This window comes from Antechinus flavipes, chromosome 5 (genome assembly GCF_016432865.1).
Source record: "Antechinus flavipes isolate AdamAnt ecotype Samford, QLD, Australia chromosome 5, AdamAnt_v2, whole genome shotgun sequence".
NCBI lineage: Eukaryota > Metazoa > Chordata > Mammalia > Dasyuromorphia > Dasyuridae > Antechinus > Antechinus flavipes.
Genome location: NC_067402.1, coordinates 209,180,732 through 209,193,993, shown reverse-complemented (window position 1 = coordinate 209,193,993; position 13,262 = coordinate 209,180,732).

Sequence of the window (13,262 nt, the reverse complement as noted above, 5' to 3'; positions counted from 1 at the left end):
CACCCTAAATGGGGTCATGAAGAGTCAGACACAATTGAAATGACTCAATAACAAAAATTCAGAACTGGGAAGAGTTATAATAAGACAGAAAGCTAAGAATGATGATAGTTGTTTAAAAGATAACATCTCTTTCAAAATAAAGAAAAGTAGCTGACTTTTAAAAGGCAGACACAGAAAGTCATGAGAGCTCAAGGTGAAAGTCAGCACTTCCCATGTCTACTCTTTGTTGTCTAAGGAACTTGAAACTATGAAAATATAAGTAATCACCTATGGATGCTCAGCATCAAATTGGGTATATGGAACGGTCAAAATAATGCAGAATTATGAGTCAGAACACTTGGATTTGCCATGTACTCCTTGTGTGTATTTAGATTCTCTGGAGGTTAGTTTCTTCTACTGCAAAATAAATGGGTGAGACCAGATGACTTTTGGTATGCTTTCTAGCTCTAAATCTTTTCTTCTATAAGCAAAGTAATGAGAGGACATCTAGTTCAACCATCTTTTTTTTGCAGATGAAGAAACTGAGGTTCTGAGGGTGAAATAGGAAGAAGAAAAGAACCAAGTTTATTGTAAGTGTTTACTATATGCTAGACACTTTGAGGGGATAGGACTTGAACTCAGATCCTAGAGGCAGGATTCTTTTCCCCCTGTGCCTAGTTTCCTCTCAGGCGCAAAATTCAAATGATAGTAAGGGATAGGACTTTCTCATTCTTCCCCATCCCCTTGAATCAGGAGTAAAAGCAGCCTGAGTCCATACCTGGGTAAGGTTTTCCTTTCCTTTGAGAGAATATTTTTGAGACAGATTTTTCAAGTTGAAGCCATCAGGCCCAAGGCTACTTGACACTGTGGTCAGGAAGACTATAAACCCTCCTCCACTATCCCAAACCCAGAAGCTGCTGTGCATTTAGGGGCATAATGGGAGAAGGGGCTGTGAGGGTTTTCTTGGAAATGTCTGGTTTGGGCCACTGTCAGAGAGCAAATGGAGACCCACAAATTCCCCATCTGTTTCAGAGAGATAAAGCTTTACAATTTTGGTTCTTGACGCAAAAGAGAGAAAACAGCAAATAAGTGAGGTAACCAGCAAGGTAGGGAGGTGAGCCTGTTTCTAGGTGGGCATTCTTTTGCATATTTGGTTGCTATCAGTAATCTTTCCTTTTCCTCTCCCTTTCTTTTCCCTTCCTCTTCCCTTTCCCTTCCCTTTCTCTTCTCCTTTCCTTCCTTTCCTTTCCTTTTCCCTCCCTTTCCCTTTTCCCTTCCCTTTTTCTTCCCTTTTATTCCTTTTCCTTTCCCTTCCCTTTCCTTTCCTTTTCCTCTCCCTTTCTTTTCCCTTCCTCTTCCCTTTCCTTTCCTTTCCCTTTCCCTTCCTCTTCCCTTTCCCTTCCCTTTTCTTTTCCCTTTCCTTTCCCTTTCCCTTTCCCTTCCCTTTTCTTTCCCTTTCCTTTCCCTTTAAATTTTTTTTCCTATTGAAGCCACCTTGAGATTTTAATTTTACCTCCTGGTTATTATCTCAGGTACTTGGAGATGAAAGGGATTGAACATCATAATTACTCGGAAACTGAAAGGGACTGGCCCAAGAAAAAGATTTTTTTTTTATTTCCATATAAACATGTCTGTCCTTGTTTAGAACCTTCTGCCTCCCTAGGGCTGCTGGCTTCCCCTTTATTTCTTTGGACCCAAATTCTCTGCAATCAGTCTGTTCCCTCTCTGCACATCTCCCTCTCATAAACTATGGTTCCTCTTCAGGAAGGATAGACAAGACATATTCCTGGGGAAGGCAGGCCTGGTGAAGCCCTAAAATTGGTTCCAGACCTTTTCCTCCTCTGCCCCTTCACCGCTCCTCTCCCCTCCCTCTAATCAAAATGAGCCTTTCCTATACCCCATCCTCAGGATCTTGTTCTCCTTCAAGTTAGGTGTTAGCTGGCTAAGCTGATAACTAATCTGCGGCAAAGTGATAATGGGTGCTAAAAGTGTAATGTGTTACTGGGCGGCATATGCTCTTTTTAAGAGGTTTTCTATAGACAAGAAAGGAATTTCAGGTCCTGGATATGGCAAGCCAGTGGAGAAGAGATTGGGGGAAGGCCTGTCTTTCAGCTTCCCTCAAATCACAAATAGGTATGGAGACATCACTGCATGGAGAGGCAGCCCAATGTCTGGGGCTAGATCTGATTTTAGTGTTTAAAGTATCTGGAGGATACCCAAGTGAACAATGGTTTTTGCCTTTCTGTGGGTTAGGGGTAAGGGTAAGGGGTGGGGGAAGGAAAGGAATGGGTGAATTGGCTATAAAACAAACTTCTGAGAAACAGAATAGAACAAACTTTATCTTAGAGATATGGATAGAGCAGCTCTGTCACACTTCATTAAAAGGGCTGATTGATTTAGAAGAAAATAATTAACTGGTCTGGCCTTGCTGTAAAGTCTCTTGACACACCAAGAAGGAGATATATAAAGGACCAGGGGTCACCCATCCCTTGATCATTTGTTTTCCCTCCAAGGTGATGAAAAAGGCCTTGATAACCTCTTCTAAGGGAAGCAATATAAACACATTTCAGATCTTCCTTGACATTAAACTAGAGAAAAGCTATCTGAGGACTCTCTGGGGGGTACTGCATGTTTATCTCAGTTACAGAAATACATTATTTTAAATCAAACACTCCCTTGGTGCCCTGGAATTGTACATCAGTGGGTTTTTTAAGTGACTTGATAGAATGGGATATCTAATTTTCTTTTGACAGAAGATAAACATGGAAACCTAAATATTATAACCAAATCCAGGCCTAGACAAACTTGTAAAGAAGGGGGTGGAGATTCTTTGTATACCTTTCTTCCCAGTTGGTGGCATCCATCCCACCCTCCTCCAGGCATACCCTCTTCCCAATCTACTCAGGTTCCCCTCCCTGGACTCCTTCTTCATTCCTTATCTGGAAAGGATCTGAAAATCTCCCTCTAATTTGCAAATTGATAATAAGGCTGAGTATGTTACTAAAATTTAGGATTATTTACATTGCAAAGGTAACTGGAGAGCCTTTGACCCAAAGGAATGTCTAATAATAGGAAAAAATTGTCATACTTGGAATCATAGAAATTCAGTTTTCTCTATTAAGGAGAACATTCTTCAGATTGGGAAGAACATGGAGGAGGGGGAAAATATTTAGTAGGCAATTAAAAGCTAAAATAAAGCAGATGAGGAGGTTTTAAGAGAGCAAGAAGGACTATCTTGTCCTCAGTAAATTCAAGTTACCTAACCTAGATGAAGCATTTCCCAGGACACTAAAAGAATTGACCCTCCATATGTATTCACTAAAAAAAAGATGAAAATGGGAGATTTGCAGATAAAACACATGTCCTGATTTTCAAAATGGGAAAGAAAAAAATTCAAACTTTAAGCTCAAAAGATCTACTTCTATGCCTGACTCAATTATTAAATATATTTTTAAACAGATGGTTGGTGAGCATTTGGAAAGCATATACAAATATCTCAGAGTAGGAAGGCAAAGGGCAATCCCTACCCTAAGGTATCCCTACCTTAGAGTAGTGAAGGCTGAATGCAAAAGGTCAGGAGAAGACAGATAGAAATCCCAAAGTTAGGCTGGGTGAGTACCAAGAAGTCTACAGAGAGCTGAATTGGGTGGGGGGAAATTGGAGGCTGAGGTGAATGGGAAAATCATTTGTTACAGCAAAGGTTCAGGCTGGCCATCTCTATGACTCACCTTGTTTCCTCAAAGCCTTGGTTTTTTTTTTTTAATATTTTATTTTATTTTATTTAATAATAACTTTATATTGACAAAATCCATGCCAGGGTAATTTTTTTTACGTTATCCCTTGCACTCGTTTCTGTTCCGATTTTTCCCCTCCCTCCTTCCACCCCCTCCCCTAGATGGCAAGCAGTCCTATATATGTTAGATATGTTGCAGTATATCCTAGATACAATATATGTTTGCAGAACCGAACAGTTCTCTTGTTGCACAGGGAGAATTAGATTCAGAAGGTAAAAATAACCCGGGAAGAAAAACAAAAATGCAGATAGCTCACATTCGTTTCCCAGTGTTCTTTCTTTGGGTGTAGCTGCTTTTGTCCGTCATTTATCAATTGAAACTCAGGTCTCTTTGTCAAAGAAATCCACTTCCATCAAAATACGTCCTCATACAATATTGTTGTCGAAGTGTATAATGATCTCCTGGTTCTGCTCATTTCACTTAGCATCAGTTCATGTAAGTCTTCTCCAAGCCTCTCTGTATTCATCCTGCTGGTCATTTCTTACAGAACAATAATATTTCATAACATTCATATACCACAATTTACCCAGCCATTCTCCAATTGATGGACATCCATTCATTTTCCAGCTTCTAGTCACTACAAACAGGGCTGCTACAAACATTTTGGCACATACAGGTCCCTTTCCCTTCTTTAGTATTTCTTTGGGATATAAGCCCAGTAGTAGCACTGCTGGATCAAAGGGTATGCACAATTTGATAACTTTTTGGGCATAATTCCAGATTGCTCTCCAGAATGGTTGGATTCATTCACAACTCCACCAACAATGCATCAGTGTCCCAGTTTTTCTGCATCCCCTCCAACATTCATCATTATTTTTTCCTGCCATCTTAGCCAATCTGACAGGTGTGTAGTGGTATCTCAGAGTTGTCTTAATTTGCATTTCTCTGATCAATAATGATTTGGAACACTCTTTCATATGAGTGGTAATAGTTTCAATTTCATCATCTGAAAATTGTCTGTTTATATCCTTTGACCATTTATCAGTTGGAGAATGAAAGCCTTGGTATTTTGAAGGAAGCTACTAACATTCTCCATTCCTCTTTCCATATAATATTTCTTATATTCACTTCTTCCTTCCTCTGAAACTGCCATTATCCTGATAGAGGACATCATCACCTAATGTATGGTCTGTTACAGTAGCCTTTTGGTTGGTCTTTGTATCTCAAGTCTTTCTTCACTCCAATCTGTCCTCTCAAATTGATCTTCCTAAGATACAATTCAAACCATGTTGACTATTCAACAAATTACCACTTCCATTTTGTTTTCTAAAGCTCTTAATAAGTTGGCCCCTTCCCACTTTTCCAGTAAATTCTTATATCTTCTCCTCCTCCTCCTCCACATAGTCTTAAATCCATTAACTCTGCCTTCTACCTGTTCCTCACATAGAAGGTTTCCATCTCCCTCCTCAGAAAATTTTTATGATCTGTCCTTCATGTCTGGACTTTATCCCTCTCCATCATCAATTCCTGACTTCCTTGGCTTCCTTTTAATTTTTGTTCCACTTGTTGCAAGAAATCATTCCTTAATCTCAATGCTTTCTTTTTAAGATGCATTCAGTTTATTTTTTGTCTATGATTTGTATGCAGTTGCTTACATGTTGCCTGCTCCATTACCCTGTGAGCTCTGTGAGGGCAGGGGAATTTTTTTGTCTTTCTTTCTATCTCTAGCACTTAGCAAAGTTTCTGGAACACAGTAGGTATTTAATAAATACTTAGCTGGCAGACGTTTCCCTGTGCTGATATTTTTTTCTTGGGATACAAAATGTAGGAAGAGAAAAGATAAACATTAAAATGCATGATAGATTGAGCAAGAAAAAATTATGTCAGATATAATTTCTTTTTCTGGCTGGTTTTAAACTTACAGATGTTGGGGGTGGGGAGAGATGCTGTAGATGTATTATATCTGATTGTATACATGTATTAAAATTATAAATGGCTCTGAAAATTTTAACAACAAAGATAACCTTATTTAATGATCTTTTAATCAGGCAAGGCATAAAAAAGGCAACATCTGTTCCCCAAAGTAATTCAACCCTTCCCTGAAAAAGCTCTATAGAAATTCCCTATAGATGATTAATATTTCCAGATTTTTTTTCTGAATAGATGGAACTGTGATGGTTACACCAAGTCCTGAAAATTGTAGAACTCCTTAAGTCACATGCATAGTGATTCAGAAGAGTTTGACCTAATCATTCACATAGGAAAAATCAAGTGGATGAAGAATGTCTTTTCAAATTATGACATGCAGCTAGATAAGACATCTTGCAGAGCCCATTAGTGAGGATAGATATCTTGGTTAAACACTATAAATGGTTAATGAGTTAAACCTAAAATTAAATAAGAGAGAGGAAATCAGGCAGGTTTGCCTTTGGAAAACTGCAAACATCATCTGTGGAGAAGGAAGGAATTTGTGACCAAAGAGGAAATGGAGGCTATTATTGAACACAAAATAGATAATTCTGATTATATTAAGTTAAAAAGTTTTTGTGCAAACAAAACAAATGCAGACAAGATTAGAAGGGAAGCAATAAACTGGTAAAACATTTTTACATTCAAGGGGTCCAATAAAGCCTCATTTCTAATATATATAGAGAATTGACTCAAATTTATAAAAATTCAAGCCATTGTCCAGTTGATAAATGGTCAAAGGACATGACAGACAATTTTCAGGTGAAGAAATTAAAACCATTTCTAATCATATGAAAAGGTGCTCTAAATCACTGTTGATCGAAGAAATACAAATTAAGACAACTCTGAGATACCACTACACACTTCTCAGATTGGCTAAGATGACAGTAAAAGATAGTGACAAATGTTGGAGGGGATATGGGGAAATTGGGACACTGAAACATTGTTGGTGGAATTGTGAACAGATCTAACCATTCTGGAGAGCAATTTGGAACTATGCTCAAAAAGCTATCAAACTGTGCATACCCTTTGATTCAGTAGTGTTACTACTGGATTTATATCCCAAAAAGATCTTAAAGAAGATAAAGGGATCCATATGTGCAAAAATGTTTGTGACAGCCCTTTTTGTAGAGGCTAGAGACTGGAAACTGAATGGATGTCCATCAATTGGAGAATGGTTGAGTAAATTATGATATATAAATGTTATGGAATATTATTTTCTATAAGAAACGATGAGCAAGATAACTTCAGAGAGAGGCCAGGAGAGACTTACATGAACTGATGCTGAGTGAAATTAGCAGAACAAGGAGATCATTGTACATGGCAAAAAGATTGTACAATGATCAATTCTGATGGACATGGCACTTTCCAACAATGAGATAATTCACACCAGTTCCGACAGTCTTGTGATGATGAGAGCCATCTACATCTATAGAGAGGACTGTGGGAACTGAGGGTGGATCACAATATAGCATTTTCACTCTTTTTGTTGTGGTTTGCTTGAATTTTATTTTCTTTCTCATTTTTTTAACTTTTTGATTGGATTTTTTATGCAAGTTGTATAAATATGTATGCCTATATTGGATTTATCATATATTTTATGATTGTTTAATATATATTATATATATATAATATGCATTAATATATATTATGATGTTTAATATACATTACATGCTATCTAGAGGAAAGGGTGGAGGTAAGGGGGGGAAATTGGAACACAGGGTTTTTCAAGGATCAATATTGAAAAATTATCCTTGCTTATGTTTTGAAAATAAAAAAAAAAACTTCAATAAAAAAAGAAAATTGTAAAGATCCTCCAATGACCTCAACTTCTTCCAGAAACAAAGGTCCATTAAAAATAGTCAATAATCTAAAAGTGTTGGTGTTAAAAATTTCAAAGAATTAAAAAAAATGAATATTACTCAGAAGGCAATGGAGAGAATTGTGATGAATATAAACAGATTGTAGTACTTAACAAATGAGGAAAGTCAAAGAACTGAAACACAGGATTGCCATTAAAGATATGCATGATGAAAAATAATGAGGAAGGTATATGAATAGCTTATGTACTCCAACGAATAGCCTATGTACTCTATTAGTATTTTTGTGATTTTAACAGAAAGAGTTGAAGGTTCCTGATACATTGGATGGTCCAACATGGTGCTTAATAGTGACCACACACAAAATACACACAAGTGGGCAGACAAGGATGAGTTACAATATTCATTATCATAGAGAATATTTATATTAATTATTTCATGGATCCTTCTGAATATAAAGAAAAAATCCCTGTTATATTATTTTTTTAGGGATAGAGAAGTCCTTTGATCTACTCTCCAAGATACCTATATCTTCTATTTCCTATTATTTGTGAGGATATTTTTATTAGTTGCTGAGCTAGAATGTCAAGGATATACTAAAGACTTGCTATTCAAGCCTTTCCTTCTCTGTGAACTTTAGAACATCAACAGTGGCAATACCTTTATCTTCAACTGACCCTTCCTGAAAATGCATGACCTGTGTTTACAATGAATGGAACTGATTTCTGCTTTTGTCTTTTTTTTTCTTTGATACAGGAAAATATCAAAAAGCACTTGGCACCTTCCTCAAGTTGAAGAGTATTGATTACTAGAACAGTTGAGGCAAATGCAGAGAGAACAGACTGGTTGAGAGAATCATCCACATAAAGATAAAGCATAGGAAAGAAAACAGCCCACTTGGTATTGATGGAGTTGTATTCAATGGAGGCAAAATGTTAAATGAATAATGACCAGTCCTGTAGCAACAACTCTATTAAGGCTTGTATTCTAGCTTCTTAACTGATTGTAATCATTTCTTTGTTGTTATCCTCTTTCTGTGTGGGAATCAAACTTCCTTTCATATATCCAATTCATGTTTGTACTCTACTTTTTTCATTTCTTCCTCCTTCCTCTGGGAATGATTCAATAGATTGGATTTTTTTAATAATAGCTTTTTATTTTCAAAATATATGCAAAGATAGCTTTCAACATCCACCCTTGCAAAACCTTTGCAAAAAGTTCCAAAATTTTCTCCCTCCCTTCCCCTCACCCTATCCCCTAGACAGCAAGTAATCCAATATCTGTTAAAACACATGCAATTCCTCTACCATGCTGCACAAGACAAATCAGATCAAAAAGCGGGGAAAATGAGAAAGAAAACAAAAAGAAGCAAACAACAAAAAGGATAAAAATACTATATTGTGATCCACATTCAGTCCCCAAAGTCCTCTTTCTGGATACAGATGGCTCTCAGCATCACAAGATCATTGGAACAATTGGAACAACAATTAGGACTGTCCAGTAGAACAAGATGCCTTGAAATGTAGTGAGCTGCCTGCCATTGGAAATCTTTGAAAAGTAGTTGATGATTATTTGTTGGAATGCCGTAAAATAGATTCATGCTCCAAGTTAGATTCTGCTGGGTGACTTGCAAAATAAAGACTCTGATTCAATGAGCTATATATCTTATAAGAAGGCATTATAATCCAAATCCCTCATATTTGAGCATGAAGAAATTGAGGATCAGTGAGAGAAAGTGACTGATTTGTGAAAGGTCCGATGGTCAGAACTAGAGATCGAGCCTCCTGACTTTTAATTCAGTGTTCTTTCAGGCCAAGGGCTCTTAATCTGTGGGACATGGATCCATTTGGCCATGATATGCTGAAACCTATGGCCCCCTTTCCCAGAATCATGTTTTAAATGCATAAAATAAGAAACAAAAGATTTCAAAGGAAACTAATTATACTGCAATAAAGTTATCAAAAAAATTTTTTTTAAGTTCCCAGACTCTAGGTTAAGTACTCCTATTATAGAAATTCTTTTTTTAACAACCTGATTTCCTTGAATGCCTTCTTTTTTTTTTTTTTTTTTTAATTGATGCAGTACTGAGAGTACCCAGATGAGAATGACTTCGAAGTAATCATTCCCAGTCTTTCCATGGACATGTCAGTCGTGAAAAATGGTATTATGGTAAGAGCAGCCATCTTTCAGCTTTTAATTCTCTTCCCTTTTACCCAGGCTAGCCTGACATTGGGTTAAGGGCTTATTTTATGTTTAGATTAGCAAGGCAGCCCTGATAGAGATGGCAATGGCCACCTACATAGTGTAATATGAGGGGCACAAGTCCAAAGTCCTGCTTACTCCAAACTGGCTCCCAACCAGTCACTTCCACTTCTGTTCATCCTGAAATCTCTACTATTGGGTGGGAATGGGGGACTATGGGGTGGGGAAGGAATTAAGGAGCAATTATTAAGGTCCTACTGTGTGCCAGACATTGTGCTAAGTGCTTTTTAAATGTTTCCCTAGATAACCTCTTCTGAACTGGACACAAAAAGGGCAGTCACTAAGATTCTGTGTTACCTAGAGAGGGAAAGTGGACCTTCTAGCCCTCTCCTAGCTATCACTTGGAAAATAATAGTCTGGTTCTTAGGGAAGAGTTGATACATTTCATTTATGGGGCTTTAGGGAATAACTTCTTAACTTTTTTACACATCATGGACCCCCTCTGGCAGTCTAGTGATGCCTTTGGACCTCTTCTCAGAATAACATTGTTAAATGCATAAAATAAAACACATAAGAGTACAAAGGAATCCTATTATTTAGAAGGAAACTAGGTAGCACAGAAAATTGATTGCTGAGCCTAGATTTAAGAGTCCTGAATCCAAATCTGGCCTCAGAAACTTACAAGATGTATGATCTTGGTTTTACCTCTGTTTCCCTCAATTGTAAAATGTTTATAATAATAGAATCTATCTCACAGAGTTATGAGGATTAAATAATATATGTTAAAAAGCACTTAATATGGTAGTTGGCTTATAATAAATGCTAACTTTTATTATTATTTTGACATAGTTATTATATATATTTATATTTTTTGCTGAGGCAATTGGGGTTAAGTGACTTGCCTAAGGTCACACAGCTAGGAAGTATTAAGTGTCTGAGATCAAATTTGAACTTAGGTCTTCCTGATTTCAGAACTGGTGCTCTATTCACTGCACCATCTAGTTGACCTTAGTTATCATATTTTTTAAAAATTTCATGGGCTAAGAAGTCCTGTCAGTGCTGCTTATTTATGATGAGAATTGTAAAACAAAAATGAGCAATTTCTTGAAGAGTTTACATTGCACAAGAATAAGAATTCTATTATATTTTTTGTAGGATGTACCACTTAGCAATCTGGTAAAAATCTATAGCTGACTTCTTAAAATAAGACTTTTAAATTATTTAATTTTAAATTAAGTAAAATATATAGGATTACTAAGGAAATATGTCATATTGAAATGAAAAAAATTTTAAATGTTCATGAGCCCCATGTTAATTCCAACATTAGGGGTTAAAGAAAGGGAAAAGGTGGGGATATTAAGATTAAAATGGAAACTCTTATTGACCTCAAGAAATTTATATTCTACAGAGAAACCTGAGCAAGTTCCTGATAGAAGTCAGGTAGACTTCTGACAGAGATTGAAGAATCTGAAGTTGAGGTTTAGGGATCTTTCTCCCCATCTTCCCTGCTTTTGTATCTTGGGAAATGAAAGCAAGAATGGATCTAATAAATCACTATAAGCAATTTGATTGTTACTGCCATTTTATATTTGTAGGTGGAGTCAGAAAGCTGACTGATGTGAAGTCATTTCAGGGTGATTTAACATCATGCATATATGGAAGGAGTCCATGTCCTAACTTCTAGACCACACAAACCTATTGAGGATTGTGGCCTATATGAAGAGGAGGATTCTAAGTTAGTTCTATAGTTCCTATTTTAACCAGTGTGATTATGTTTATGAAATATTGCATTCAACTTTGAGCACATTTTTTTTCTTTTTTTCTCAATAGTATTTTATTTTTCCAATTACATGTCAAAATAGTGTTTAACTTTCATTTTTGTAAGATTTTGAATTCCAAATTCTTTCTCCCTTCCTCTCGTACCTTCCCCCCTCTCCAGGATAGAAAGCAATCTGATATAGATTATATATGTAGGATCATTTTAAACATATGTCTATATCAGTCATATTGTGAAAGAAAAATCAGAACAACAGGGGAAAATCTTGAGAAAGAAAAACAAAATTAAAATGTTAAAATCATATGCTTCAATCTTCATTCAGGCTCCATAGTTCTTTCTCTGGATGCAAAAGGCATTTTCCAACCAAAGTCTGTTGGAATTGTCTTAAATTACCACATTGCTAAGAAGAACTAAGTCCCACACAATTGATCATCATATAGTCTTGTTACTGTGTATAATGTTCTCTTGGTTCTGCTCACTTCACTCAGCATCAGTTCATGCAAGTCTCTCCAAGCCTCTCTGTATTCATCCCGCTGGTCATTTCTTATAGAGCAATAATATTCCATTACCTTCATATACCATAATTTATCCAGCATTTCCCAGTTGATGGGTATCCACTCAATTTTCAATTCATTACCACCACAAAAAGAACTGCTACAAACATTTTTGCACATGGAAGTCCTTTCTCCTCTTTTATGATCTTTTTGGAATACAGATGCAGCATTGATACGGCTGGATCAAAAGGAATGCAGTTTTAGAGCCCTCTGAACATAGTTCCAAACTGTTCTCCAGAATGGCTCGATCAATTCATAATTCCACCAATAATCCATCAGTTCCAATTTTCCCACATCCCCTCCAATAGTTATTATTATCTTTTCCTGTCATCTTAGCCAATTTGAGAGATATGAGATGGCATCTTAGAGTTGTTTTAATTTACATTTCTCTAATCAATAGCTTAGCACCAATTATTTAGAAAGGATATTGACAAGCTGAACTTCATCCAGAGAAGAGTGACCAGCATAATGAGGTAGCTGGTGATCATGCTATTCAAGGACTATTTGAAGAAATTGAGAATGATTCTACACACCTGTCAGATTGGCTAAGATGACAGGAAAAAATAATGATGAATGTTAGAGGGGATGCGGGAAAACTGGGACACTAATGCATTGTTGGTGGAGTTGTGAACGAATCCAACCATTCTGGAGAGCAGTCTGGAATTATGCCCCAAAAGTTATCAAATTGTGCATACCCTTTGATCCAGCAGTGTTTCTATTGGGCTTATATCCCAAAGAAATACTAAAGAAGGGAAAGGGACCTGTATGTGCCAAATGTTTGTGGCAGCCCTGTTTGTAGTGGCTAGAAACTGGAAAATGAATGGATGCCCATCAATTGGAGAATGGCTGGGTAAATTGTGGTATATGAATGTTATAGAATATTATTGTTCTGTAAGAAATGACCAGCAGGGTCACTGGCGAGAGGACTGGCGAGACTTACATGAACTGATGCTAAGTGAAATGAGCAGAACCAGGAGATCATTATACACTTCGACAACGATATTGTATGAGGATGTATTCTGATGGAAGTGGATTTCTTTGACAAAGAGACCTGAGTTTCAATTGATAAATGATGGACAGAAGCAGCTACACCCAAAGAAAGAACACTGGGAAACGAATGTGAACTATCTGCATCTTTGTTTTTCTTCCCGGGTTATTTTTACCTTCTGAATCTAATTCTCCCTGTGCAACAAGAGAACTGTTCAGTTCTGCAAACATATATTGTATC